The 18,918-nt window shown below is 40.9% G+C and overlaps 71 non-coding genes and 13 pseudogenes across 71 annotated transcripts; all 84 read right to left on the bottom strand.

Annotated features, from left to right (window-relative positions):
- LOC134890633 (5S ribosomal RNA) overlaps nucleotides 1-102 on the bottom strand; it is a 119-nt pseudogene extending 17 nt beyond the window's left edge.
- Nucleotides 103-209: 107 nt separating this feature from the next.
- Nucleotides 210-328, bottom strand: LOC134898556 (5S ribosomal RNA). Its single transcript, XR_010172251.1, has one exon. It is a non-coding gene; the product is annotated as a 5S ribosomal RNA (ribosomal RNA).
- Nucleotides 329-435: 107 nt separating this feature from the next.
- Nucleotides 436-554, bottom strand: LOC135059633 (5S ribosomal RNA). The gene has a single exon (XR_010246033.1). It is a non-coding gene; the product is annotated as a 5S ribosomal RNA (ribosomal RNA).
- Nucleotides 555-661: 107 nt separating this feature from the next.
- LOC134886732 (5S ribosomal RNA) lies at nucleotides 662-780 on the bottom strand. Its single transcript, XR_010170809.1, has one exon. It is a non-coding gene; the product is annotated as a 5S ribosomal RNA (ribosomal RNA).
- A 107-nt stretch (nucleotides 781-887) lies between these two features.
- On the bottom strand, nucleotides 888-1,006 carry LOC135059614 (5S ribosomal RNA). Its single transcript, XR_010246014.1, has one exon. It is a non-coding gene; the product is annotated as a 5S ribosomal RNA (ribosomal RNA).
- A 107-nt stretch (nucleotides 1,007-1,113) lies between these two features.
- LOC134898544 (5S ribosomal RNA) lies at nucleotides 1,114-1,232 on the bottom strand. Its single transcript, XR_010172240.1, has one exon. It is a non-coding gene; the product is annotated as a 5S ribosomal RNA (ribosomal RNA).
- A 107-nt stretch (nucleotides 1,233-1,339) lies between these two features.
- LOC135069622 (5S ribosomal RNA) lies at nucleotides 1,340-1,458 on the bottom strand. Its single transcript, XR_010255800.1, has one exon. It is a non-coding gene; the product is annotated as a 5S ribosomal RNA (ribosomal RNA).
- Nucleotides 1,459-1,565: 107 nt separating this feature from the next.
- LOC134887476 (5S ribosomal RNA) lies at nucleotides 1,566-1,684 on the bottom strand (annotated as a pseudogene).
- Nucleotides 1,685-1,792: 108 nt separating this feature from the next.
- Nucleotides 1,793-1,911, bottom strand: LOC134898532 (5S ribosomal RNA). Its single transcript, XR_010172228.1, has one exon. It is a non-coding gene; the product is annotated as a 5S ribosomal RNA (ribosomal RNA).
- Nucleotides 1,912-2,018: 107 nt separating this feature from the next.
- LOC135063120 (5S ribosomal RNA) lies at nucleotides 2,019-2,137 on the bottom strand. Its single transcript, XR_010249458.1, has one exon. It is a non-coding gene; the product is annotated as a 5S ribosomal RNA (ribosomal RNA).
- A 107-nt stretch (nucleotides 2,138-2,244) lies between these two features.
- On the bottom strand, nucleotides 2,245-2,363 carry LOC135063109 (5S ribosomal RNA). The gene has a single exon (XR_010249447.1). It is a non-coding gene; the product is annotated as a 5S ribosomal RNA (ribosomal RNA).
- A 107-nt stretch (nucleotides 2,364-2,470) lies between these two features.
- On the bottom strand, nucleotides 2,471-2,589 carry LOC135060132 (5S ribosomal RNA). The gene has a single exon (XR_010246523.1). It is a non-coding gene; the product is annotated as a 5S ribosomal RNA (ribosomal RNA).
- A 107-nt stretch (nucleotides 2,590-2,696) lies between these two features.
- Nucleotides 2,697-2,815, bottom strand: LOC135063097 (5S ribosomal RNA). The gene has a single exon (XR_010249436.1). It is a non-coding gene; the product is annotated as a 5S ribosomal RNA (ribosomal RNA).
- Nucleotides 2,816-2,922: 107 nt separating this feature from the next.
- LOC135059632 (5S ribosomal RNA) lies at nucleotides 2,923-3,041 on the bottom strand. The gene has a single exon (XR_010246032.1). It is a non-coding gene; the product is annotated as a 5S ribosomal RNA (ribosomal RNA).
- A 107-nt stretch (nucleotides 3,042-3,148) lies between these two features.
- On the bottom strand, nucleotides 3,149-3,267 carry LOC135067062 (5S ribosomal RNA). The gene has a single exon (XR_010253290.1). It is a non-coding gene; the product is annotated as a 5S ribosomal RNA (ribosomal RNA).
- A 107-nt stretch (nucleotides 3,268-3,374) lies between these two features.
- LOC134892190 (5S ribosomal RNA) lies at nucleotides 3,375-3,493 on the bottom strand (annotated as a pseudogene).
- A 107-nt stretch (nucleotides 3,494-3,600) lies between these two features.
- LOC135065295 (5S ribosomal RNA) lies at nucleotides 3,601-3,719 on the bottom strand. The gene has a single exon (XR_010251577.1). It is a non-coding gene; the product is annotated as a 5S ribosomal RNA (ribosomal RNA).
- Nucleotides 3,720-3,826: 107 nt separating this feature from the next.
- Nucleotides 3,827-3,945, bottom strand: LOC134890522 (5S ribosomal RNA; annotated as a pseudogene).
- A 107-nt stretch (nucleotides 3,946-4,052) lies between these two features.
- On the bottom strand, nucleotides 4,053-4,171 carry LOC135062900 (5S ribosomal RNA). The gene has a single exon (XR_010249244.1). It is a non-coding gene; the product is annotated as a 5S ribosomal RNA (ribosomal RNA).
- Nucleotides 4,172-4,278: 107 nt separating this feature from the next.
- LOC135060121 (5S ribosomal RNA) lies at nucleotides 4,279-4,397 on the bottom strand. Its single transcript, XR_010246512.1, has one exon. It is a non-coding gene; the product is annotated as a 5S ribosomal RNA (ribosomal RNA).
- Nucleotides 4,398-4,504: 107 nt separating this feature from the next.
- Nucleotides 4,505-4,623, bottom strand: LOC134887475 (5S ribosomal RNA; annotated as a pseudogene).
- Nucleotides 4,624-4,731: 108 nt separating this feature from the next.
- LOC134886256 (5S ribosomal RNA) lies at nucleotides 4,732-4,855 on the bottom strand. The gene has a single exon (XR_010170346.1). It is a non-coding gene; the product is annotated as a 5S ribosomal RNA (ribosomal RNA).
- Nucleotides 4,856-4,962: 107 nt separating this feature from the next.
- On the bottom strand, nucleotides 4,963-5,081 carry LOC135063085 (5S ribosomal RNA). Its single transcript, XR_010249424.1, has one exon. It is a non-coding gene; the product is annotated as a 5S ribosomal RNA (ribosomal RNA).
- A 107-nt stretch (nucleotides 5,082-5,188) lies between these two features.
- LOC135059630 (5S ribosomal RNA) lies at nucleotides 5,189-5,307 on the bottom strand. The gene has a single exon (XR_010246030.1). It is a non-coding gene; the product is annotated as a 5S ribosomal RNA (ribosomal RNA).
- A 107-nt stretch (nucleotides 5,308-5,414) lies between these two features.
- LOC134890583 (5S ribosomal RNA) lies at nucleotides 5,415-5,533 on the bottom strand. The gene has a single exon (XR_010171373.1). It is a non-coding gene; the product is annotated as a 5S ribosomal RNA (ribosomal RNA).
- A 107-nt stretch (nucleotides 5,534-5,640) lies between these two features.
- Nucleotides 5,641-5,759, bottom strand: LOC134886731 (5S ribosomal RNA). The gene has a single exon (XR_010170807.1). It is a non-coding gene; the product is annotated as a 5S ribosomal RNA (ribosomal RNA).
- A 107-nt stretch (nucleotides 5,760-5,866) lies between these two features.
- On the bottom strand, nucleotides 5,867-5,985 carry LOC135058937 (5S ribosomal RNA). Its single transcript, XR_010245358.1, has one exon. It is a non-coding gene; the product is annotated as a 5S ribosomal RNA (ribosomal RNA).
- Nucleotides 5,986-6,092: 107 nt separating this feature from the next.
- Nucleotides 6,093-6,211, bottom strand: LOC135059629 (5S ribosomal RNA). Its single transcript, XR_010246029.1, has one exon. It is a non-coding gene; the product is annotated as a 5S ribosomal RNA (ribosomal RNA).
- Nucleotides 6,212-6,318: 107 nt separating this feature from the next.
- On the bottom strand, nucleotides 6,319-6,437 carry LOC134886730 (5S ribosomal RNA). The gene has a single exon (XR_010170806.1). It is a non-coding gene; the product is annotated as a 5S ribosomal RNA (ribosomal RNA).
- Nucleotides 6,438-6,544: 107 nt separating this feature from the next.
- Nucleotides 6,545-6,663, bottom strand: LOC135059603 (5S ribosomal RNA). The gene has a single exon (XR_010246003.1). It is a non-coding gene; the product is annotated as a 5S ribosomal RNA (ribosomal RNA).
- A 107-nt stretch (nucleotides 6,664-6,770) lies between these two features.
- LOC135069620 (5S ribosomal RNA) lies at nucleotides 6,771-6,889 on the bottom strand. Its single transcript, XR_010255798.1, has one exon. It is a non-coding gene; the product is annotated as a 5S ribosomal RNA (ribosomal RNA).
- A 107-nt stretch (nucleotides 6,890-6,996) lies between these two features.
- On the bottom strand, nucleotides 6,997-7,115 carry LOC134887474 (5S ribosomal RNA; annotated as a pseudogene).
- Nucleotides 7,116-7,223: 108 nt separating this feature from the next.
- On the bottom strand, nucleotides 7,224-7,342 carry LOC134898441 (5S ribosomal RNA). The gene has a single exon (XR_010172217.1). It is a non-coding gene; the product is annotated as a 5S ribosomal RNA (ribosomal RNA).
- A 107-nt stretch (nucleotides 7,343-7,449) lies between these two features.
- Nucleotides 7,450-7,568, bottom strand: LOC135060110 (5S ribosomal RNA). The gene has a single exon (XR_010246501.1). It is a non-coding gene; the product is annotated as a 5S ribosomal RNA (ribosomal RNA).
- Nucleotides 7,569-7,675: 107 nt separating this feature from the next.
- Nucleotides 7,676-7,794, bottom strand: LOC134886728 (5S ribosomal RNA). Its single transcript, XR_010170804.1, has one exon. It is a non-coding gene; the product is annotated as a 5S ribosomal RNA (ribosomal RNA).
- A 107-nt stretch (nucleotides 7,795-7,901) lies between these two features.
- On the bottom strand, nucleotides 7,902-8,020 carry LOC135058936 (5S ribosomal RNA). The gene has a single exon (XR_010245357.1). It is a non-coding gene; the product is annotated as a 5S ribosomal RNA (ribosomal RNA).
- A 107-nt stretch (nucleotides 8,021-8,127) lies between these two features.
- On the bottom strand, nucleotides 8,128-8,246 carry LOC135065159 (5S ribosomal RNA). Its single transcript, XR_010251447.1, has one exon. It is a non-coding gene; the product is annotated as a 5S ribosomal RNA (ribosomal RNA).
- Nucleotides 8,247-8,353: 107 nt separating this feature from the next.
- LOC134891651 (5S ribosomal RNA) lies at nucleotides 8,354-8,472 on the bottom strand (annotated as a pseudogene).
- Nucleotides 8,473-8,579: 107 nt separating this feature from the next.
- LOC135059591 (5S ribosomal RNA) lies at nucleotides 8,580-8,698 on the bottom strand. Its single transcript, XR_010245992.1, has one exon. It is a non-coding gene; the product is annotated as a 5S ribosomal RNA (ribosomal RNA).
- A 107-nt stretch (nucleotides 8,699-8,805) lies between these two features.
- LOC134898325 (5S ribosomal RNA) lies at nucleotides 8,806-8,924 on the bottom strand. Its single transcript, XR_010172202.1, has one exon. It is a non-coding gene; the product is annotated as a 5S ribosomal RNA (ribosomal RNA).
- Nucleotides 8,925-9,031: 107 nt separating this feature from the next.
- Nucleotides 9,032-9,150, bottom strand: LOC135069619 (5S ribosomal RNA). The gene has a single exon (XR_010255797.1). It is a non-coding gene; the product is annotated as a 5S ribosomal RNA (ribosomal RNA).
- A 107-nt stretch (nucleotides 9,151-9,257) lies between these two features.
- LOC134887473 (5S ribosomal RNA) lies at nucleotides 9,258-9,376 on the bottom strand (annotated as a pseudogene).
- Nucleotides 9,377-9,484: 108 nt separating this feature from the next.
- LOC135062653 (5S ribosomal RNA) lies at nucleotides 9,485-9,603 on the bottom strand. Its single transcript, XR_010249001.1, has one exon. It is a non-coding gene; the product is annotated as a 5S ribosomal RNA (ribosomal RNA).
- Nucleotides 9,604-9,710: 107 nt separating this feature from the next.
- Nucleotides 9,711-9,829, bottom strand: LOC135063073 (5S ribosomal RNA). The gene has a single exon (XR_010249413.1). It is a non-coding gene; the product is annotated as a 5S ribosomal RNA (ribosomal RNA).
- Nucleotides 9,830-9,936: 107 nt separating this feature from the next.
- LOC135063062 (5S ribosomal RNA) lies at nucleotides 9,937-10,055 on the bottom strand. Its single transcript, XR_010249402.1, has one exon. It is a non-coding gene; the product is annotated as a 5S ribosomal RNA (ribosomal RNA).
- Nucleotides 10,056-10,162: 107 nt separating this feature from the next.
- On the bottom strand, nucleotides 10,163-10,281 carry LOC134886727 (5S ribosomal RNA). The gene has a single exon (XR_010170803.1). It is a non-coding gene; the product is annotated as a 5S ribosomal RNA (ribosomal RNA).
- Nucleotides 10,282-10,388: 107 nt separating this feature from the next.
- On the bottom strand, nucleotides 10,389-10,507 carry LOC135062727 (5S ribosomal RNA). Its single transcript, XR_010249073.1, has one exon. It is a non-coding gene; the product is annotated as a 5S ribosomal RNA (ribosomal RNA).
- A 107-nt stretch (nucleotides 10,508-10,614) lies between these two features.
- LOC135059628 (5S ribosomal RNA) lies at nucleotides 10,615-10,733 on the bottom strand. The gene has a single exon (XR_010246028.1). It is a non-coding gene; the product is annotated as a 5S ribosomal RNA (ribosomal RNA).
- Nucleotides 10,734-10,840: 107 nt separating this feature from the next.
- On the bottom strand, nucleotides 10,841-10,959 carry LOC134886726 (5S ribosomal RNA). The gene has a single exon (XR_010170802.1). It is a non-coding gene; the product is annotated as a 5S ribosomal RNA (ribosomal RNA).
- A 107-nt stretch (nucleotides 10,960-11,066) lies between these two features.
- LOC135067238 (5S ribosomal RNA) lies at nucleotides 11,067-11,185 on the bottom strand. Its single transcript, XR_010253458.1, has one exon. It is a non-coding gene; the product is annotated as a 5S ribosomal RNA (ribosomal RNA).
- A 107-nt stretch (nucleotides 11,186-11,292) lies between these two features.
- LOC135060099 (5S ribosomal RNA) lies at nucleotides 11,293-11,411 on the bottom strand. Its single transcript, XR_010246489.1, has one exon. It is a non-coding gene; the product is annotated as a 5S ribosomal RNA (ribosomal RNA).
- Nucleotides 11,412-11,518: 107 nt separating this feature from the next.
- LOC134887472 (5S ribosomal RNA) lies at nucleotides 11,519-11,637 on the bottom strand (annotated as a pseudogene).
- A 107-nt stretch (nucleotides 11,638-11,744) lies between these two features.
- LOC134900433 (5S ribosomal RNA) lies at nucleotides 11,745-11,863 on the bottom strand. Its single transcript, XR_010173944.1, has one exon. It is a non-coding gene; the product is annotated as a 5S ribosomal RNA (ribosomal RNA).
- Nucleotides 11,864-11,970: 107 nt separating this feature from the next.
- LOC134886725 (5S ribosomal RNA) lies at nucleotides 11,971-12,089 on the bottom strand. The gene has a single exon (XR_010170801.1). It is a non-coding gene; the product is annotated as a 5S ribosomal RNA (ribosomal RNA).
- A 107-nt stretch (nucleotides 12,090-12,196) lies between these two features.
- LOC135060087 (5S ribosomal RNA) lies at nucleotides 12,197-12,315 on the bottom strand. The gene has a single exon (XR_010246477.1). It is a non-coding gene; the product is annotated as a 5S ribosomal RNA (ribosomal RNA).
- Nucleotides 12,316-12,422: 107 nt separating this feature from the next.
- Nucleotides 12,423-12,541, bottom strand: LOC134889888 (5S ribosomal RNA; annotated as a pseudogene).
- A 107-nt stretch (nucleotides 12,542-12,648) lies between these two features.
- Nucleotides 12,649-12,767, bottom strand: LOC134901650 (5S ribosomal RNA). Its single transcript, XR_010175137.1, has one exon. It is a non-coding gene; the product is annotated as a 5S ribosomal RNA (ribosomal RNA).
- Nucleotides 12,768-12,874: 107 nt separating this feature from the next.
- Nucleotides 12,875-12,993, bottom strand: LOC135060076 (5S ribosomal RNA). The gene has a single exon (XR_010246466.1). It is a non-coding gene; the product is annotated as a 5S ribosomal RNA (ribosomal RNA).
- A 107-nt stretch (nucleotides 12,994-13,100) lies between these two features.
- On the bottom strand, nucleotides 13,101-13,219 carry LOC134890351 (5S ribosomal RNA; annotated as a pseudogene).
- A 107-nt stretch (nucleotides 13,220-13,326) lies between these two features.
- Nucleotides 13,327-13,445, bottom strand: LOC135062716 (5S ribosomal RNA). Its single transcript, XR_010249063.1, has one exon. It is a non-coding gene; the product is annotated as a 5S ribosomal RNA (ribosomal RNA).
- Nucleotides 13,446-13,552: 107 nt separating this feature from the next.
- On the bottom strand, nucleotides 13,553-13,671 carry LOC135065620 (5S ribosomal RNA). Its single transcript, XR_010251896.1, has one exon. It is a non-coding gene; the product is annotated as a 5S ribosomal RNA (ribosomal RNA).
- A 107-nt stretch (nucleotides 13,672-13,778) lies between these two features.
- LOC134901512 (5S ribosomal RNA) lies at nucleotides 13,779-13,897 on the bottom strand. Its single transcript, XR_010175002.1, has one exon. It is a non-coding gene; the product is annotated as a 5S ribosomal RNA (ribosomal RNA).
- A 107-nt stretch (nucleotides 13,898-14,004) lies between these two features.
- On the bottom strand, nucleotides 14,005-14,123 carry LOC135059627 (5S ribosomal RNA). The gene has a single exon (XR_010246027.1). It is a non-coding gene; the product is annotated as a 5S ribosomal RNA (ribosomal RNA).
- Nucleotides 14,124-14,230: 107 nt separating this feature from the next.
- LOC135060065 (5S ribosomal RNA) lies at nucleotides 14,231-14,349 on the bottom strand. Its single transcript, XR_010246455.1, has one exon. It is a non-coding gene; the product is annotated as a 5S ribosomal RNA (ribosomal RNA).
- A 107-nt stretch (nucleotides 14,350-14,456) lies between these two features.
- On the bottom strand, nucleotides 14,457-14,575 carry LOC134890350 (5S ribosomal RNA; annotated as a pseudogene).
- A 107-nt stretch (nucleotides 14,576-14,682) lies between these two features.
- Nucleotides 14,683-14,801, bottom strand: LOC135062715 (5S ribosomal RNA). Its single transcript, XR_010249062.1, has one exon. It is a non-coding gene; the product is annotated as a 5S ribosomal RNA (ribosomal RNA).
- Nucleotides 14,802-14,908: 107 nt separating this feature from the next.
- LOC135065618 (5S ribosomal RNA) lies at nucleotides 14,909-15,027 on the bottom strand. Its single transcript, XR_010251894.1, has one exon. It is a non-coding gene; the product is annotated as a 5S ribosomal RNA (ribosomal RNA).
- A 107-nt stretch (nucleotides 15,028-15,134) lies between these two features.
- On the bottom strand, nucleotides 15,135-15,253 carry LOC134901397 (5S ribosomal RNA). Its single transcript, XR_010174889.1, has one exon. It is a non-coding gene; the product is annotated as a 5S ribosomal RNA (ribosomal RNA).
- Nucleotides 15,254-15,360: 107 nt separating this feature from the next.
- Nucleotides 15,361-15,479, bottom strand: LOC135059626 (5S ribosomal RNA). The gene has a single exon (XR_010246026.1). It is a non-coding gene; the product is annotated as a 5S ribosomal RNA (ribosomal RNA).
- Nucleotides 15,480-15,586: 107 nt separating this feature from the next.
- LOC134901337 (5S ribosomal RNA) lies at nucleotides 15,587-15,705 on the bottom strand. The gene has a single exon (XR_010174825.1). It is a non-coding gene; the product is annotated as a 5S ribosomal RNA (ribosomal RNA).
- A 107-nt stretch (nucleotides 15,706-15,812) lies between these two features.
- LOC134886724 (5S ribosomal RNA) lies at nucleotides 15,813-15,931 on the bottom strand. The gene has a single exon (XR_010170800.1). It is a non-coding gene; the product is annotated as a 5S ribosomal RNA (ribosomal RNA).
- A 107-nt stretch (nucleotides 15,932-16,038) lies between these two features.
- On the bottom strand, nucleotides 16,039-16,157 carry LOC135061292 (5S ribosomal RNA). Its single transcript, XR_010247678.1, has one exon. It is a non-coding gene; the product is annotated as a 5S ribosomal RNA (ribosomal RNA).
- Nucleotides 16,158-16,264: 107 nt separating this feature from the next.
- LOC134901290 (5S ribosomal RNA) lies at nucleotides 16,265-16,383 on the bottom strand. Its single transcript, XR_010174780.1, has one exon. It is a non-coding gene; the product is annotated as a 5S ribosomal RNA (ribosomal RNA).
- Nucleotides 16,384-16,490: 107 nt separating this feature from the next.
- LOC135059624 (5S ribosomal RNA) lies at nucleotides 16,491-16,609 on the bottom strand. Its single transcript, XR_010246024.1, has one exon. It is a non-coding gene; the product is annotated as a 5S ribosomal RNA (ribosomal RNA).
- A 107-nt stretch (nucleotides 16,610-16,716) lies between these two features.
- Nucleotides 16,717-16,835, bottom strand: LOC135060052 (5S ribosomal RNA). The gene has a single exon (XR_010246444.1). It is a non-coding gene; the product is annotated as a 5S ribosomal RNA (ribosomal RNA).
- A 107-nt stretch (nucleotides 16,836-16,942) lies between these two features.
- Nucleotides 16,943-17,061, bottom strand: LOC134891940 (5S ribosomal RNA; annotated as a pseudogene).
- A 107-nt stretch (nucleotides 17,062-17,168) lies between these two features.
- Nucleotides 17,169-17,287, bottom strand: LOC134898210 (5S ribosomal RNA). The gene has a single exon (XR_010172189.1). It is a non-coding gene; the product is annotated as a 5S ribosomal RNA (ribosomal RNA).
- Nucleotides 17,288-17,394: 107 nt separating this feature from the next.
- On the bottom strand, nucleotides 17,395-17,513 carry LOC135063051 (5S ribosomal RNA). The gene has a single exon (XR_010249391.1). It is a non-coding gene; the product is annotated as a 5S ribosomal RNA (ribosomal RNA).
- Nucleotides 17,514-17,620: 107 nt separating this feature from the next.
- LOC134901282 (5S ribosomal RNA) lies at nucleotides 17,621-17,739 on the bottom strand. Its single transcript, XR_010174773.1, has one exon. It is a non-coding gene; the product is annotated as a 5S ribosomal RNA (ribosomal RNA).
- Nucleotides 17,740-17,846: 107 nt separating this feature from the next.
- LOC135059623 (5S ribosomal RNA) lies at nucleotides 17,847-17,965 on the bottom strand. The gene has a single exon (XR_010246023.1). It is a non-coding gene; the product is annotated as a 5S ribosomal RNA (ribosomal RNA).
- A 107-nt stretch (nucleotides 17,966-18,072) lies between these two features.
- On the bottom strand, nucleotides 18,073-18,191 carry LOC134901336 (5S ribosomal RNA). Its single transcript, XR_010174824.1, has one exon. It is a non-coding gene; the product is annotated as a 5S ribosomal RNA (ribosomal RNA).
- Nucleotides 18,192-18,298: 107 nt separating this feature from the next.
- On the bottom strand, nucleotides 18,299-18,417 carry LOC134886723 (5S ribosomal RNA). Its single transcript, XR_010170799.1, has one exon. It is a non-coding gene; the product is annotated as a 5S ribosomal RNA (ribosomal RNA).
- Nucleotides 18,418-18,524: 107 nt separating this feature from the next.
- LOC134900683 (5S ribosomal RNA) lies at nucleotides 18,525-18,643 on the bottom strand. Its single transcript, XR_010174192.1, has one exon. It is a non-coding gene; the product is annotated as a 5S ribosomal RNA (ribosomal RNA).
- Nucleotides 18,644-18,750: 107 nt separating this feature from the next.
- On the bottom strand, nucleotides 18,751-18,869 carry LOC135064071 (5S ribosomal RNA). The gene has a single exon (XR_010250388.1). It is a non-coding gene; the product is annotated as a 5S ribosomal RNA (ribosomal RNA).
- Between the last annotated feature and the right edge of the window lie 49 nt (nucleotides 18,870-18,918).

The raw sequence follows: 18,918 nt of genomic DNA, 5'->3' as shown, positions 1-18,918 counted from the left end.
ATTCCCAGGTGGTCTCCCATCCAAGTACTAACCAGGCCCAACTCTGCTTAGCTAACAAGATCAGATGAGATTGGGCGTATCCAGTGTGGTGTTGCTGTAGATGAACTTTCTGGTTTCTGTTAGAACTTTTCTACTTCTAACTACTGGTTCATAAATGAATACATTTTAAAATGGAATGCATCAACAGAATGGTGTTGGTAGTATAAAAATATCTACAGCACCTCGTATTCCCAGGTGGTCTCCCATCCAAGTACTAACCAGGCCCAACACTGCTTAGCTTCCAAGATCAGATGAGATTGGGCGTATTCAGTGTGGTGTGGCTGTAGATGAGCTTTATGGTTTCTGTTATAACTTTTCTACTTCTAACTACCGGTTCCTAAATGAATACGTTTGAAAATGGAATGCATCAACAGAACGGTGTTGGCAGTATAAAAATATCTACAGCACCTTGTATTCCCAGGTGGTCTCCCATCCAAGTACTAACCAGGCCCAACACTGCTTAGCTTCCAAGATCAGATGAGATTGGGCGTATCCAGTGTGGTGTTGCTGTAGATGAACTTTCTGGTTTCTGTTAGAACTTTTCTACTTCTAACTACTGGTTCATAAATGAATACGTTTTAAAATGGAATGCATCAACAGAACGGTGTTGGCAGTATAAAAATATCTACAGCACCTTGTATTCCCAGGTGGTCTCCCATCCAAGTACTAACCAGGCCCAACACTGCTTAGCTAACAAGATCAGATGAGATTGGGCGTATCCAGTGTGGTGTTGCTGTAGATGAACTTTCTGGTTTCTGTTAGAACTTTTCTACTTCTAACTACTGGTTCATAAATGAATACGTTTTAAAATGGAATGCATCAACAGAATGGTGTTGGTAGTATAAAAATATCTACAGCACCTCGTATTCCCAGGTGGTCTCCCATCCAAGTACTAACCAGGCCCAACACTGCTTAACTTCCAAGATCAGATGAGATTGGGCGTATCCAGTGTGGTGTTGCTGTAGATGAACTTTCTGGTTTCTGTTAGAACTTTTCTACTTCTAACTATTGGTTCATAAATGAATACGTTTTAAAATGGAATGCATCAACAGAATGGTGTTGGTAGTATAAAAATATCTACAGCACCTCGTATTCCCAGGTGGTCTCCCATCCAAGTACTAACCAGGCCCAACACTGCTTAGCTTCCAAGATCAGATGAGATTGGGCGTATTCAGTGTGGTGTGGCTGTAGATGAGCTTTATGGTTTCTGTTAGAACTTTTCTACTTCTAACTACTGGTTCATAAATGAATACATTTGAAAATGGAATGCATCAACAGAACGGTGTTGGCAGTATAAAAATATCTACAGCACCTTGTATTCCCAGGTGGTCTCCCATCCAAGTACTAACCAGGCCCAACACTGCTTAGCTAACAAGATCAGATGAGATTGGGCGTATTCAGTGTGGTGTGGCTGTAGATTAGCTTTGTGGTTTCTGTTTGAACTTTTCTACTTCTAACTACTGGTTCATAAATGAATACATTTGAAAATGGAATGCATCAACAGAACGGTGTTGGCAGTATAAAAATATCTACAGCACCTTGTATTCCCAGGTGGTCTCCCATCCAAGTACTATCCAGGCCCAACACTGCTTAGCTAACAAGATCAGATGAGATTGGGCGTATCCAGTGTGGTGTTGCTGTAGATGAACTTTCTGGTTTTTGTTTGAACTTTTCTACTTCTAACTACTGGTTCATAAATGAATACGTTTTAAAATGGAATGCATCAACAGAATGGTGTTGGTAGTATAAAAAATATCTACAGCACCTCGTATTCCCAGGTGGTCTCCCATCCAAGTACTAACCAGGCCCAACACTGCTTAGCTTCCAAGATCAGATGAGATTGGGCGTATTCAGTGTGGTGTGGCTGTAGATGAGCTTTACGGTTTCTGTTAGAACTTTTCTACTTCTAACTACTGGTTCATAAATGAATACGTTTGAAAATGGAATGCATCAACAGAACGGTGTTGGCAGTATAAAAATATCTACAGCACCTTGTATTCCCAGGTGGTCTCCCATCCAAGTACTAACCAGGCCCAACACTGCTTAGCTTCCAAGATCAGATGAGATTGGGCGTATCCAGTGTGGTGTGGCTGTAGATTAGCTTTGTGGTTTTTGTTTGAACTTTTCTACTTCTAACTACTGGTTCATAAATGAATACGTTTGAAAATGGAATGCATCAACAGAACGGTGTTGGCAGTATAAAAATATCTACAGCACCTTGTATTCCCAGGTGGTCTCCCATCCAAGTACTAACCAGGCCCAACACTGCTTAGCTTCCAAGATCAGATGAGATTGGGCGTATCCAGTGTGGTGTGGCTGTAGATTAGCTTTGTGGTTTCTGTTTGAACTTTTCTACTTCTAACTACTGGTTCATAAATGAATACATTTGAAAATGGAATGCATCAACAGAACGGTGTTGGCAGTATAAAAATATCTACAGCACCTTGTATTCCCAGGTGGTCTCCCATCCAAGTACTAACCAGGCCCAACACTGCTTAGCTTCCAAGATCAGATGAGATTGGGCGTATTCAGTGTGGTGTGGCTGTAGATGAGCTTTATGGTTTCTGTTAGAACTTTTCTACTTCTAACTACTGGTTCATAAATGAATACGTTTGAAAATGGAATGCATCAACAGAACGGTGTTGGCAGTATAAAAATATCTACAGCACCTTGTATTCCCAGGTGGTCTCCCATCCAAGTACTAACCAGGCCCAACACTGCTTAGCTTCCAAGATCAGATGAGATTGGGCGTATCCAGTGTGGTGTGGCTGTAGATTAGCTTTGTGGTTTTTGTTTGAACTTTTCTACTTCTAACTACTGGTTCATAAATGAATACGTTTGAAAATGGAATGCATCAACAGAACGGTGTTGGCAGTATAAAAATATCTACAGCACCTTGTATTCCCAGGTGGTCTCCCATCCAAGTACTAACCAGGCCCAACACTGCTTAGCTTCCAAGATCAGATGAGATTGGGCGTATCCAGTGTGGTGTTGCTGTAGATGAACTTTCTGGTTTCTGTTAGAACTTTTCTACTTCTAACTACTGGTTCATAAATGAATACGTTTTAAAATGGAATGCATCAACAGAACGGTGTTGGCAGTATAAAAATATCTACAGCACCTTGTATTCCCAGGTGGTCTCCCATCCAAGTACTAACCAGGCCAAACACTGCTTAGCTTCCAAGATCAGATGAGATTGGGCGTATTCAGTGTGGTGTGGCTGTAGATTAGCTTTGTGGTTTCTGTTTGAACTTTTCTACTTCTAACTACTGGTTCATAAATGAATACATTTGAAAATGGAATGCATCAACAGAACGGTGTTGGCAGTATAAAAATATCTACAGCACCTTGTATTCCCAGGTGGTCTCCCATCCAAGTAATAACCAGGCCCAACACTGCTTAGCTAACAAGATCAGATGAGATTGGGCGTATCCAGTGTGGTGTTGCTGTAGATTAACTTTCTGGTTTCTGTTAGAACTTTTCTACTTCTAACTACTGGTTCATAAATGAATACGTTTTAAAATGGAATGCATCAACAGAACGGTGTTGGCAGTATAAAAATATCTACAGCACCTTGTATTCTCAGGTGGTCTCCCATCCAAGTACTAACCAGGACCAACACTGCTTAGCTTCCAAGATCAGATGAGATTGGGCGTATTCAGTGTGGTGTGGCTGTAGATTAGCTTTGTGGTTTCTGTTTGAACTTTTCTACTTCTAACTACTGGTTCATAAATGAATACATTTGAAAATGGAATGCATCAACAGAACGGTGTTGGCAGTATAAAAATATCTACAGCACCTTGTATTCCCCGGTGGTCTCCCATCCAAGTACTAACCAGGCCCAACACTGCTTAGCTAACAAGATCAGATGAGATTGGGCGTATCCAGTGTGGTGTTGCTGTAGATGAACTTTCTGGTTTCTGTTAGAACTTTTCTACTTCTAACTACTGGTTCATAAATGAATACGTTTTAAAATGGAATGCATCAACAGAATGGTGTTGGTAGTATAAAAATATCTACAGCACCTCGTATTCCCAGGTGGTCTCCCATCCAAGTACTAACCAGGTCCAACACTGCTTAGCTTCCAAGATCAGATGAGATTGGGCGTATCCAGTGTGGTGTTGCTGTAGATGAACTTTCTGGTTTCTGTTAGAACTTTTCTACTTCTAACTACTGGTTCATAAATGAATACGTTTTAAAATGGAATGCATCAACAGAACGGTGTTGGCAGTATAAAAATATCTACAGCACCTTGTATTCCCAGGTGGTCTCCCATCCAAGTACTAACCAGGCCCAACACTGCTTAGCTTCCAAGATCAGATGAGATTGGGCGTATTCAGTGTGGTGTGGCTGTAGATTAGCTTTGTGGTTTCTGTTTGAACTTTTCTACTTCTAACTACTGGTTCATAAATGAATACATTTGAAAATGGAATGCATCAACAGAACGGTGTTGGCAGTATAAAAATATCTACAGCACCTTGTATTCCCAGGTGGTCTCCCATCCAAGTACTATCCAGGCCCAACACTGCTTAGCTAACAAGATCAGATGAGATTGGGCGTATCCAGTGTGGTGTTGCTGTAGATGAACTTTCTGGTTTCTGTTAGAACTTTTCTACTTCTAACTACTGGTTCATAAATGAATACGTTTTAAAATGGAATGCATCAACAGAATGGTGTTGGTAGTATAAAAAATATCTACAGCACCTCGTATTCCCAGGTGGTCTCCCATCCAAGTACTAACCAGGCCCAACACTGCTTAGCTTCCAAGATCAGATGAGATTGGGCGTATTCAGTGTGGTGTGGTGTGGCTGTAGATGAGCTTTATGGTTTCTGTTAGAACTTTTCTACTTCTAACTACTGGTTCATAAATGAATACATTTGAAAATGGAATGCATCAACAGAACGGTGTTGGCAGTATAAAAATATCTACAGCACCTTGTATTCCCAGGTGGTCTCCCATCCAAGTACTAACCAGGCCCAACACTGCTTAGCTTCCAAGATCAGATGAGATTGGGCGTATCCAGTGTGGTGTGGCTGTAGATTAGCTTTGTGGTTTTTGTTTGAACTTTTCTACTTCTAACTACTGGTTCATAAATGAATACGTTTGAAAATGGAATGCATCAACAGAACGGTGTTGGCAGTATAAAAATATCTACAGCACCTTGTATTCCCAGGTGGTCTCCCATCCAAGTACTAACCAGGCCCAACACTGCTTAGCTTCCAAGATCAGATGAGATTGGGCGTATCCAGTGTGGTGTTGCTGTAGATGAACTTTCTGGTTTCTGTTAGAACTTTTCTACTTCTAACTACTGGTTCATAAATGAATACGTTTTAAAATGGAATGCATCAACAGAACGGTGTTGGCAGTATAAAAATATCTACAGCACCTTGTATTCCCAGGTGGTCTCCCATCCAAGTACTAACCAGGCCCAACACTGCTTAACTTCCAAGATCAGATGAGATTGGGCGTATTCAGTGTGGTGTGGCTGTAGATTAGCTTTGTGGTTTCTGTTTGAACTTTTCTACTTCTAACTACTGGTTCATAAATGAATACATTTGAAAATGGAATGCATCAACAGAACGGTGTTGGCAGTATAAAAATATCTACAGCACCTTGTATTCCCAGGTGGTCTCCCATCCAAGTACTAACCAGGCCCAACACTGCTTAGCTAACAAGATCAGATGAGATTGGGCGTATCCAGTGTGGTGTTGCTGTAGATGAACTTTCTGGTTTCTGTTAGAACTTTTCTACTTCTAACTACTGGTTCATAAATGAATACATTTTAAAATGGAATGCATCAACAGAATGGTGTTGGTAGTATAAAAATATCTACAGCACCTCGTATTCCCAGGTGGTCTCCCTTCCAAGTACTAACCAGGCCCAACACTGCTTAGCTTCCAAGATCAGATGAGATTGGGCGTATTCAGTGTGGTGTGGCTGTAGATGAGCTTTATGGTTTCTATTATAACTTTTCTACTTCTAACTACCGGTTCATAAATGAATACGTTTGAAAATGGAATGCATCAACAGAACGGTGTTGGCAGTATAAAAATATCTACAGCACCTTGTATTCCCAGGTGGTCTCCCATCCAAGTACTAACCAGGCCCAACACTGCTTAGCTTCCAAGATCAGATGAGATTGGGCGTATCCAGTGTGGTGTTGCTGTAGATGAACTTTCTGGTTTCTGTTAGAACTTTTCTACTTCTAACTACTGGTTCATAAATGAATACGTTTTAAAATGGAATGCATCAACAGAACGGTGTTGGCAGTATAAAAATATCTACAGCACCTTGTATTCCCAGGTGGTCTCCCATCCAAGTACTAACCAGGCCCAACACTGCTTAGCTAACAAGATCAGATGAGATTGGGCGTATCCAGTGTGGTGTTGCTGTAGATGAACTTTCTGGTTTCTGTTAGAACTTTTCTACTTCTAACTACTGGTTCATAAAATAATACGTTTTAAAATGGAATGCATCAACAGAATGGTGTTGGTAGTATAAAAATATCTACAGCACCTCGTATTCCCAGGTGGTCTCCCATCCAAGTACTAACCAGGCCCAACACTGCTTAACTTCCAAGATCAGATGAGATTGGGCGTATCCAGTGTGGTGTTGCTGTAGATGAACTTTCTGGTTTCTGTTAGAACTTTTCTACTTCTAACTACTGGTTCATAAATGAATACGTTTTAAAATGGAATGCATCAACAGAACGGTGTTGGCAGTATAAAAATATCTACAGCACCTTGTATTCCCAGGTGGTCTCCCATCCAAGTACTAACCAGGCCCAACACTGCTTAGCTAACAAGATCAGATGAGATTGGGCGTATTCAGTGTGGTGTGGCTGTAGATTAGCTTTGTGGTTTCTGTTTGAACTTTTCTACTTCTAACTACTGGTTCATAAATGAATACATTTGAAAATGGAATGCATCAACAGAACGGTGTTGGCAGTATAAAAATATCTACAGCACCTTGTATTCCCAGGTGGTCTCCCATCCAAGTACTATCCAGGCCCAACACTGCTTAGCTAACAAGATCAGATGAGATTGGGCGTATCCAGTGTGGTGTTGCTGTAGATGAACTTTCTGGTTTTTGTTTGAACTTTTCTACTTCTAACTACTGGTTCATAAATGAATACGTTTTAAAATGGAATGCATCAACAGAATGGTGTTGGTAGTATAAAAAATATCTACAGCACCTCGTATTCCCAGGTGGTCTCCCATCCAAGTACTAACCAGGCCCAACACTGCTTAGCTTCCAAGATCAGATGAGATTGGGCGTATTCAGTGTGGTGTGGCTGTAGATGAGCGTTACGGTTTCTGTTAGAACTTTTCTACTTCTAACTACTGGTTCATAAATGAATACGTTTGAAAATGGAATGCATCAACAGAACGGTGTTGGCAGTATAAAAATATCTACAGCACCTTGTATTCCCAGGTGGTCTCCCATCCAAGTACTAACCAGGCCCAACACTGCTTAGCTTCCAAGATCAGATGAGATTGGGCGTATTCAGTGTGGTGTGGCTGTAGATTAGCTTTGTGGTTTCTGTTTGAACTTTTCTACTTCTAACTACTGGTTCATAAATGAATACATTTGAAAATGGAATGCATCAACAGAACGGTGTTGGCAGTATAAAAATATCTACAGCACCTTGTATTCCCAGGTGGTCTCCCATCCAAGTACTAACCAGGCCCAACACTGCTTAGCTAACAAGATCAGATGAGATTGGGCGTATCCAGTGTGGTGTTGCTGTAGATGAACTTTCTGGTTTCTGTTAGAACTTTTCTACTTCTAACTACTGGTTCATAAATGAATACATTTTAAAATGGAATGCATCAACAGAATGGTGTTGGTAGTATAAAAATATCTACAGCACCTCGTATTCCCAGGTGGTCTCCCTTCCAAGTACTAACCAGGCCCAACACTGCTTAGCTTCCAAGATCAGATGAGATTGGGCGTATTCAGTGTGGTGTGGCTGTAGATGAGCTTTATGGTTTCTATTATAACTTTTCTACTTCTAACTACCGGTTCATAAATGAATACGTTTGAAAATGGAATGCATCAACAGAACGGTGTTGGCAGTATAAAAATATCTACAGCACCTTGTATTCCCAGGTGGTCTCCCATCCAAGTACTAACCAGGCCCAACACTGCTTAGCTTCCAAGATCAGATGAGATTGGGCGTATCCAGTGTGGTGTTGCTGTAGAAGAACTTTCTGGTTTCTGTTAGAACTTTTCTACTTCTAACTACTGGTTCATAAATGAATACGTTTTAAAATGGAATGCATCAACAGAACGGTGTTGGCAGTATAAAAATATCTACAGCACCTTGTATTCCCAGGTGGTCTCCCATCCAAGTACTAACCAGGCCCAATACTGCTTAGCTAACAAGATCAGATGAGATTGGGCGTATCCAGTGTGGTGTTGCTGTAGATGAATTTTCTGGTTTCTGTTAGAACTTTTCTACTTCTAACTACTGGTTCATAAAATAATACGTTTTAAAATGGAATGCATCAACAGAATGGTGTTGGTAGTATAAAAATATCTACAGCACCTCGTATTCCCAGGTGGTCTCCCATCCAAGTACTAACCAGGCCCAACACTGCTTAACTTCCAAGATCAGATGAGATTGGGCGTATCCAGTGTGGTGTTGCTGTAGATGAACTTTCTGGTTTCTGTTAGAACTTTTCTACTTCTAACTACTGGTTCATAAATGAATACGTTTTAAAATGGAATGCATCAACAGAATGGTGTTGGTAGTATAAAAATATCTACAGCACCTCGTATTCCCAGGTGGTCTCCCATCCAAGTACTAACCAGGCCCAACACTGCTTAGCTTCCAAGATCAGATGAGATTGGGCGTATTCAGTGTGGTGTGGCTGTAGATGAGCTTTATGGTTTCTGTTAGAACTTTTCTACTTCTAACTACTGGTTCATAAATGAATACGTTTGAAAATGGAATGCATCAACAGAACGGTGTTGGCAGTATAAAAATATCTACAGCACCTTGTATTCCCAGGTGGTCTCCCATCCAAGTACTAACCAGGCCCAACACTGCTTAGCTAACAAGATCAGATGAGATTGGGCGTATTCAGTGTGGTGTGGCTGTAGATTAGCTTTGTGGTTTCTGTTTGAACTTTTCTACTTCTAACTACTGGTTCATAAATGAATACATTTGAAAATGGAATGCATCAACAGAACGGTGTTGGCAGTATAAAAATATCTACAGCACCTTGTATTCCCAGGTGGTCTCCCATCCAAGTACTATCCAGGCCCAACACTGCTTAGCTAACAAGATCAGATGAGATTGGGCGTATCCAGTGTGGTGTTGCTGTAGATAAACTTTCTGGTTTCTGTTAGAACTTTTCTACTTCTAACTACTGGTTCATAAATGAATACGTTTTAAAATGGAATGCATCAACAGAATGGTGTTGGTAGTATAAAAAATATCTACAGCACCTCGTATTCCCAGGTGGTCTCCCATCCAAGTACTAACCAGGCCCAACACTGCTTAGCTTCCAAGATCAGATGAGATTGGGCGTATTCAGTATGGTGTTGCTGTAGATGAGCTTTATGGTTTCTGTTAGAACTTTTCTACTTCTAACTACTGGTTCATAAATGAATACGTTTGAAAATGGAATGCATCAACAGAACGGTGTTGGCAGTATAAAAATATCTACAGCACCTTGTATTCCCAGGTGGTCTCCCATCCAAGTACTAACCAGGCCCAACACTGCTTAGCTTCCAAGATCAGATGAGATTGGGCGTATCCAGTGTGGTGTGGCTGTAGATTAGCTTTGTGGTTTTTGTTTGAACTTTTCTACTTCTAACTACTGGTTCATAAATGAATACGTTTGAAAATGGAATGCATCAACAGAACGGTGTTGGCAGTATAAAAATATCTACAGCACCTTGTATTCCCAGGTGGTCTCCCATCCAAGTACTAACCAGGCCCAACACTGCTTAGCTTCCAAGATCAGATGAGATTGGGCGTATCCAGTGTGGTGTGGCTGTAGATTAGCTTTGTGGTTTCTGTTTGAACTTTTCTACTTCTAACTACTGGTTCATAAATGAATACATTTGAAAATGGAATGCATCAACAGAACGGTGTTGGCAGTATAAAAATATCTACAGCACCTTGTATTCCCAGGTGGTCTCCCATCCAAGTACTAACCAGGCCCAACACTGCTTAGCTAACAAGATCAGATGAGATTGGGCGTATCCAGTGTGGTGTTGCTGTAGATGAACTTTCTGGTTTCTGTTAGAACTTTTCTACTTCTAACTACTGGTTCATAAATGAATACATTTTAAAATGGAATGCATCAACAGAATGGTGTTGGTAGTATAAAAATATCTACAGCACCTCGTATGCCCAGGTGGTCTCCCATCCAAGTACTAACCAGGCCCAACACTGCTTAGCTTCCAAGATCAGATGAGATTGGGCGTATTCAGTGTGGTGTGGCTGTAGATGAGCTTTATGGTTTCTGTTAGAACTTTTCTACTTCTAACTACCGGTTCATAAATGAATACGTTTGAAAATGGAATGCATCAACAGAACGGTGTTGGCAGTATAAAAATATCTACAGCACCTTGTATTCCCAGGTGGTCTCCCATCCAAGTACTAACCAGGCCCAACACTGCTTAGCTTCCAAGATCAGATGAGATTGGGCGTATCCAGTGTGGTGTTGCTGTAGATGAACTTTCTGGTTTCTGTTAGAACTTTTCTACTTCTAACTACTGGTTCATAAATGAATACGTTTTAAAATGGAATGCATCAACAGAACGGTGTTGGCAGTATAAAAATATCTACAGCACCTTGTATTCCCAGGTGGTCTCCCATCCAAGTACTAACCAGGCCCAACACTGCTTAGCTAACAAGATCAGATGAGATTGGGCGTATCCAGTGTGGTGTTGCTGTAGATGAACTTTCTGGTTTCTGTTAGAACTTTTCTACTTCTAACTACTGGTTCATAAATGAATACGTTTTAAAATGGAATGCATCAACAGAATGGTGTTGGTAGTATAAAAATATCTACAGCACCTCGTATTCCCAGGTGGTCTCCCATCCAAGTACTAACCAGGCCCAACACTGCTTAACTTCCAAGATCAGATGAGATTGGGCGTATCCAGTGTGTTGTTGCTGTAGATGAACTTTCTGGTTTCTGTTAGAACTTTTCTACTTCTAACTACTGGTTCATAAATGAATACGTTTTAAAATGGAATGCATCAACAAAACGGTGTTGGCAGTATAAATATATCTACAGCACCTTGTATTCCCAGGTGGTCTCCCATCCAAGTACTAACCAGGCCCAACACTGCTTAGCTTCCAAGATCAGATGAGATTGGGCGTATTCAGTGTGGTGTGGCTGTAGATTAGCTTTGTGGTTTCTGTTTGAACTTTTCTACTTCTAACTACTGGTTCATAAATGAATACATTTGAAAACGGAATGCATCAACAGAACGGTGTTGGCAGTATAAAAATATCTACAGCACCTTGTATTCCCAGGTGGTCTCCCATCCAAGTACTATCCAGGCCCAACACTGCTTAGCTAACAAGATCAGATGAGATTGGGCGTATCCAGTGTGGTGTTGCTGTAGATGAACTTTCTGGTTTCTGTTAGAACTTTTCTACTTCTAACTACTGGTTCATAAATGAATATGTTTTAAAATGGAATGCATCAACAGAATGGTGTTGGTAGTATAAAAATATCTACAGCACCTCGTATTCCCAGGTGGTCTCCCATCCAAGTACTAACCAGGCCCAACACTGCTTAGCTTCCAAGATCAGATGAGATTGGGCGTATCCAGTGTGGTGTGGCTGTAGATGAGCTTTATGGTTTCTGTTAGAACTTTTCTACTTCTAACTACTGGTTCATAAATGAATACGTTTGAAAATGGAATGCATCAACAGAACGGTGTTGGCAGTATAAAAATATCTACAGCACCTTGTATTCCCAGGTGGTCTCCCATCCAAGTACTAACCAGGCCCAACACTGCTTAGCTAACAAGATCAGATGAGATTGGGCGTATCCAGTGTGGTGTTGCTGTAGATGAACTTTCTGGTTTCTGTTAGAACTTTTCTACTTCTAACTACTGGTTCATAAATCAATACGTTTTAAAATGGAATGCATCAACAGAACGGTGTTGGCAGTATAAAAATATCTACAGCACCTTGTATTCCCAGGTGGTCTCCCATCCAAGTACTAACCAGGCCCAACACTGCTTAGCTTCCAAGATCAGATGAGATTGGGCGTATTCAGTGTGGTGTGGCTGTAGATTAGCTTTGTGGTTTCTGTTTGAACTTTTCTACTTCTAACTACTGGTTCATAAATGAATACATTTGAAAATGGAATGCATCAACAGAACGGTGTTGGCAGTATAAAAATATCTACAGCACCTTGTATTCCCAGGTGGTCTCCCATCCAAGTACTAACCAGGTCCAACACTGCTTAGCTAACAAGATCAGATGAGATTGGGCGTATCCAGTGTGGTGTTGCTGTAGATGAACTTTCTGGTTTCTGTTAGAACTTTTCTACTTCTAACTACTGGTTCATAAATGAATACGTTTTAAAATGGAATGCATCAACAGAATGGTGTTGGTAGTATAAAAATATCTACAGCACCTCGTATTCCCAGGTGGTCTCCCATCCAAGTACTAACCAGGCCCAACACTGCTTAGCTTCCAAGATCAGATGAGATTGGGCGTATCCAGTGTGGTGTTGCTGTAGATGAACTTTCTGGTTTCTGTTAGAACTTTTCTACTTCTAACTACTGGTTCATAAATGAAAACGTTTTAAAATGGAATGCATCAACAGAACGGTGTTGGCAGTATAAAAATATCTACAGCACCTTGTATTCCCAGGTGGTCTCCCATCCAAGTACTAACCAGGCCCAACACTGCTTAGCTTCCAAGATCAGATGAGATTGGGCGTATTCAGTGTGGTGTGGCTGTAGATTAGCTTTGTGGTTTCTGTTTGAACTTTTCTACTTCTAACTACTGGTTCATAAATGAATACATTTGAAAATGGAATGCATCAACAGAACGGTGTTGGCAGTATAAAAATATCTACAGCACCTTGTATTCCCAGGTGGTCTCCCATCCAAGTACTAACCAGGCCCAACACTACTTAGCTAACAAGATCAGATGAGATTGGGCGTATCCAGTGTGGTGTTGCTGTAGATGAACTTTCCGGTTTCTGTTAGAACTTTTCTACTTCTAACTACTGGTTCATAAATGAATACGTTTTAAAATGGAATGCATCAACAGAATGGTGTTGGTAGTATAAAAATATCTACAGCACCTCGTATTCCCAGGTGGTCTCCCATCCAAGAACTAACCAGGCCCAACACTGCTTAGCTTCCAAGATCAGATGAGATTGGGCGTATTCAGTGTGGTGTGGCTGTAGATGAGCTTTATGGTTTCTGTTAGAACTTTTCTACTTCTAACTACTGGTTCATAAATGAATACGTTTGAAAATGGAATGCATCAACAGAACGGTGTTGGCAGTATAAAAATATCTACAGCACCTTGTATTCCCAGGTGGTCTCCCATCCAAGTACTAACCAGGCCCAACACTGCTTAGCTTCCAAGATCAGATGAGATTAAGCGTATCCAGTGTGGTGTGGCTGTAGATTAGCTTTGTGGTTTTTGTTTGAACTTTTCTACTTCTAACTACTGGTTCATAAATGAATACATTTGAAAATGGAATGCATCAACAGAACGGTGTTGGCAGTATAAAAATATCTACAGCACCTCGTATTCCCAGGTGGTCTCCCATCCAAGTACTAACCAGGCCCAACACTGCTTAACTTCCAAGATCAGATGAGATTGGGCGTATTCAGTGTGGTGTGGCTGTAGATGAGCTTTGTGGTTTCTGTTAGAACTTTTCTACTTCTAACTACTGGTTCATAAATGAATACGTTTGAAAATGGAATGCATCAACAGAACGGTGTTGGCAGTATAAAAATATCTACAGCACCTTGTATTCCCAGGTGGTCTCCCATCCAAGTACTAACCAGGCCCAACACTGCTTAGCTTCCAAGATCAGATGAGATTGGGCGTATCCAGTGTGGTGTTGCTGTAGATGAACTTTCTGGTTTCTGTTAGAACTTTTCTACTTCTAACTACTGGTTCATAAATGAATACGTTTTAAAATGGAATGCATCAACAGAACGGTGTTGGCAGTATAAAAATATCTACAGCACCTTGTATTCCCAGGTGGTCTCCCATCCAAGTACTAACCAGGCCCAACACTGCTTAGCTTCCAAGATCAGATGAGATTGGGCGTATTCAGTGTGGTGTGGCTGTAGATTAGCTTTGTGGTTTCTGTTTGAACTTTTCTACTTCTAACTACTGGTTCATAAATGAATACATTTGAAAATGGAATGCATCAACAGAACGGTGTTGGCAGTATAAAAATATCTACAGCACCTTGTATTCCCAGGTGGTCTCCCATCCAAGTACTAACCAGGCCCAACACTACTTAGCTAACAAGATCAGATGAGATTGGGCGTATCCAGTGTGGTGTTGCTGTAGATGAACTTTCCGGTTTCTGTTAGAACTTTTCTACTTCTAACTACTGGTTCATAAATGAATATGTTTTAAAATGGAATGCATCAACAGAATGGTGTTGGTAGTATAAAAATATCTACAGCACCTCGTATTCCCAGGTGGTCTCCCATCCAAGAACTAACCAGGCCCAACACTGCTTAGCTTCCAAGATCAGATGAGATTGGGCGTATTCAGTGTGGTGTGGCTGTAGATGAGCTTTATGGTTTCTGTTAGAACTTTTCTACTTCTAACTACTGGTTCATAAATGAATACGTTTGAAAATGGAATGCATCAACAGAACGGTGTTGGCAGTATAAAAATATCTACAGCACCTTGTATTCCCAGGTGGTCTCCCATCCAAGTACTAACCAGGCCCAACACTGCTTAGCTTCCAAGATCAGATGAGATTAAGCGTATCCAGTGTGGTGTGGCTGTAGATTAGCTTTGTGGTTTTTGTTTGAACTTTTCTACTTCTAACTACTGGTTCATAAATGAATACATTTGAAAATGGAATGCATCAACAGAACGGTGTTGGCAGTATAAAAATATCTACAGCACCTCGTATTCCCAGGTGGTCTCCCATCCAAGTACTAACCAGGCCCAACACTGCTTAACTTCCAAGATCAGATGAGATTGGGCGTATTCAGTGTGGTGTGGCTGTAGATGAGCTTTGTGGTTTCTGTTAGAACTTTTCTACTTCTAACTACTGGTTCATAAATGAATACGTTTGAAAATGGAATGCATCAACAGAACGGTGTTGGCAGTATAAAAATATCTACAGCACCTTGTATTCCCAGGTGGTCTCCCATCCAAGTACTAACCAGGCCCAACACTGCTTAGCTTCCAAGATCAGATGAGATTGGGCGTATCCAGTGTGGTGTTGCTGTAGATGAACTTTCTGGTTTCTGTTAGAACTTTTCTACTTCTAACTACTGGTTCATAAATGAATACGTTTTAAAATGGAATGCATCAACAGAACGGTGTTGGCAGTATAAAAATATCTACAGCACCTTGTATTCCCAGGTGGTCTCCCATCCAAGTACTAACCAGGCCCAACACTGCTTAACTTCCAAGATCAGATGAGATTGGGCGTATCCAGTGTGGTGTTGCTGTAGATAAACTTTCTGGTTTCTGTTAGAACTTTTCTACTTCTAACTACTGGTTCATAAATGAATACGTTTTAAAATGGAATGCATCAACAGAACGGTGTTGGCAGTATAAAAATATCTACAGCACCTTGTATTCCCAGGTGGTCTCCCATCCAAGTACTAACCAGGCCCAACACTGCTTAGCTAACAAGATCAGATGAGATTGGGCGTATCCAGTGTGGTGTTGCTGTAGATGAACTTTCTGGTTTCTGTTAGAACTTTTCTACTTCTAACTACTGGTTCATAAATGAATACGTTTTAAAATGGAATGCATCAACAGAATGGTGTTGGTAGTATAAAAATATCTACAGCACCTCGTATTCCCAGGTGGTCTCCCATCCAAGTACTAACCAGGCCCAACACTGCTTAGCTTCCAAGATCAGATGAGACTGGGCGTATTCAGTGTGGTGTGACTGTAGATGAGCTTTATGGTTTCTGTTAGAACTTTTCTACTTCTAACTACTGGTTCATAAATGAATACGTTTTAAAATAGAATGCATCAACAGAACGGTGTTGGTAGTATAAAAATATCTACAGCACCTTGTATTCCCAGGTGGTCTCCCATCCAAGTACTAACCAGGCCCAACACTGCTTAACTTCCAAGATCAGATGAGATTGGGCGTACTCAGTGTGGTGTGGCTGTAGATGAGCTTTGTGGTTTCTGTTAGAACTTTTCTACTTCTAACTACTGGTTCATAAATGAATACGTTTGAAAATGGAATGCATCAACAGAACGGTGTTGGCAGTATAAAAATATCTACAGCACCTTGTATTCCCAGGTGGTCTCCCATCCAAGTACTAACCAGGCCCAACACTGCTTAGCTTCCAAGATCAGATGAGATTGGGCGTATCCAGTGTGGTGTTGCTGTAGATGAACTTTCTGGTTTCTGTTAGAACTTTTCTACTTCTAACTACTGGTTCATAAATGAATACGTTTTAAAATGGAATGCATCAACAGAACGGTGTTGGCAGTATAAAAATATCTACAGCACCTTGTATTCCCAGGTGGTCTCCCATCCAAGTACTAACCAGGCCCAACACTGCTTAGCTTCCAAGATCAGATGAGATTGGGCGTATTCAGTGTGGTGTGGCTGTAGATTAGCTTTGTGGTTTCTGTTTGAACTTTTCTACTTCTAACTACTGGTTCATAAATGAAGACATTTGAAAATGGAATGCATCAACAGAACGGTGTTGGCAGTATAAAAATATCTACAGCACCTTGTATTCCCAGGTGGTCTCCCATCCAAGTACTAACCAGGCCTAACACTGCTTAGCTAACAAGATCAGATGAGATTGGGCGTATCCAGTGTGGTGTTGCTGTAGATGAACTTTCTGGTTTCTGTTAGAACTTTTCTACTTCTAACTACTGGTTCATAAATGAATACGTTTTAAAATGGAATGCATCAACAGAATGGTGTTGGTAGTATAAAAATATCTACAGCACCTCGTATTCCCAGGTGGTCTCCCATCCAAGTACTAACCAGGCCCAACACTGCTTAGCTTCCAAGATCAGATGAGATTGGGCGTATTCAGTGTGGTGTGGCTGTAGATGAGCTTTATGGTTTCTGTTAGAACTTTTCTACTTCTAACTACTGGTTCATAAATGAATACGTTTTAAAATGGAATGCATCAACAGAACGGTGTTGGCAGTATAAAAATATCTACAGCACCTTGTATTCCCAGGTGGTCTCCCATCCAAGTACTAACCAGGCCCAACACTGCTTAGCTTCCAAGATCAGATGAGATTGGGCGTATCCAGTGTGGTGTGGCTGTAGATTAGCTTTGTGGTTTTTGTTTGAACTTTTCTACTTCTAACTACTGGTTCATAAATGAATACATTTGAAAATGGAATGCATCAACAGAACGGTGTTGGCAGTATAAAAATATCTACAGCACCTCGTATTCCCAGGTGGTCTCCCATCCAAGTACTAACCAGGCCCAACACTGCTTAACTTCCAAGATCAGATGAGATTGGGCGTATTCAGTGTGGTGTGGCTGTAGATGAGCTTTGTGGTTTCTGTTAGAACTTTTCTACTTCTAACTACTGGTTCATAAATGAATACGTTTGAAAATGGAATGCATCAACAGAACGGTGTTGGCAGTATAAAAATATCTACAGCACCTTGTATTCCCAGGTGGTCTCCCATCCAAGTACTAACCAGGCCCAACACTGCTTAGCTTCCAAGATCAGATGAGATTGGGCGTATCCAGTGTGGTGTTGCTGTAGATGAACTTTCTGGTTTCTGTTAGAACTTTTCTACTTCTAACTACTGGTTCATAAATGAATACGTTTTAAAATGGAATGCATCAACAGAACGGTGTTGGCAGTATAAAAATATCTACAGCACCTTGTATTCCCAGGTGGTCTCCCATCCAAGTACTAACCAGGCCCAACACTGCTTAACTTCCAAGATCAGATGAGATTGGGCGTATCCAGTGTGGTGTTGCTGTAGATAAACTTTCTGGTTTCTGTTAGAACTTTTCTACTTCTAACTACTGGTTCATAAATGAATACGTTTTAAAATGGAATGCATCAACAGAACGGTGTTGGCAGTATAAAAATATCTACAGCACCTTGTATTCCCAGGTGGTCTCCCATCCAAGTACTAACCAGGCCCAACACTGCTTAGCTAACAAGATCAGATGAGATTGGGCGTATCCAGTGTGGTGTTGCTGTAGATGAACTTTCTGGTTTCTGTTAGAACTTTTCTACTTCTAACTACTGGTTCATAAATGAATACGTTTTAAAATGGAATGCATCAACAGAATGGTGTTGGTAGTATAAAAATATCTACAGCACCTCGTATTCCCAGGTGGTCTCCCATCCAAGTACTAACCAGGCCCAACACTGCTTAGCTTCCAAGATCAGATGAGATTGGGCGTATTCAGTGTGGTGTGACTGTAGATGAGCTTTATGGTTTCTGTTAGAACTTTTCTACTTCTAACTACTGGTTCATAAATGAATACGTTTTAAAATAGAATGCATCAACAGAACGGTGTTGGTAGTATAAAAATATCTACAGCACCTTGTATTCCCAGGTGGTCTCCCATCCAAGTACTAACCAGGCCCAACACTGCTTAACTTCCAAGATCAGATGAGATTGGGCGTACTCAGTGTGGTGTGGCTGTATATGAGCTTTGTGGTTTCTGTTAGAACTTTTCTACTTCTAACTACTGGTTCA

This window comes from Pseudophryne corroboree, chromosome 3 (assembly GCF_028390025.1).
Source record: "Pseudophryne corroboree isolate aPseCor3 chromosome 3, aPseCor3.hap2, whole genome shotgun sequence".
Classification (NCBI taxonomy): Eukaryota; Metazoa; Chordata; class Amphibia; order Anura; family Myobatrachidae; genus Pseudophryne; species Pseudophryne corroboree.
This window is presented reverse-complemented; position numbering and strand designations above follow the sequence as displayed.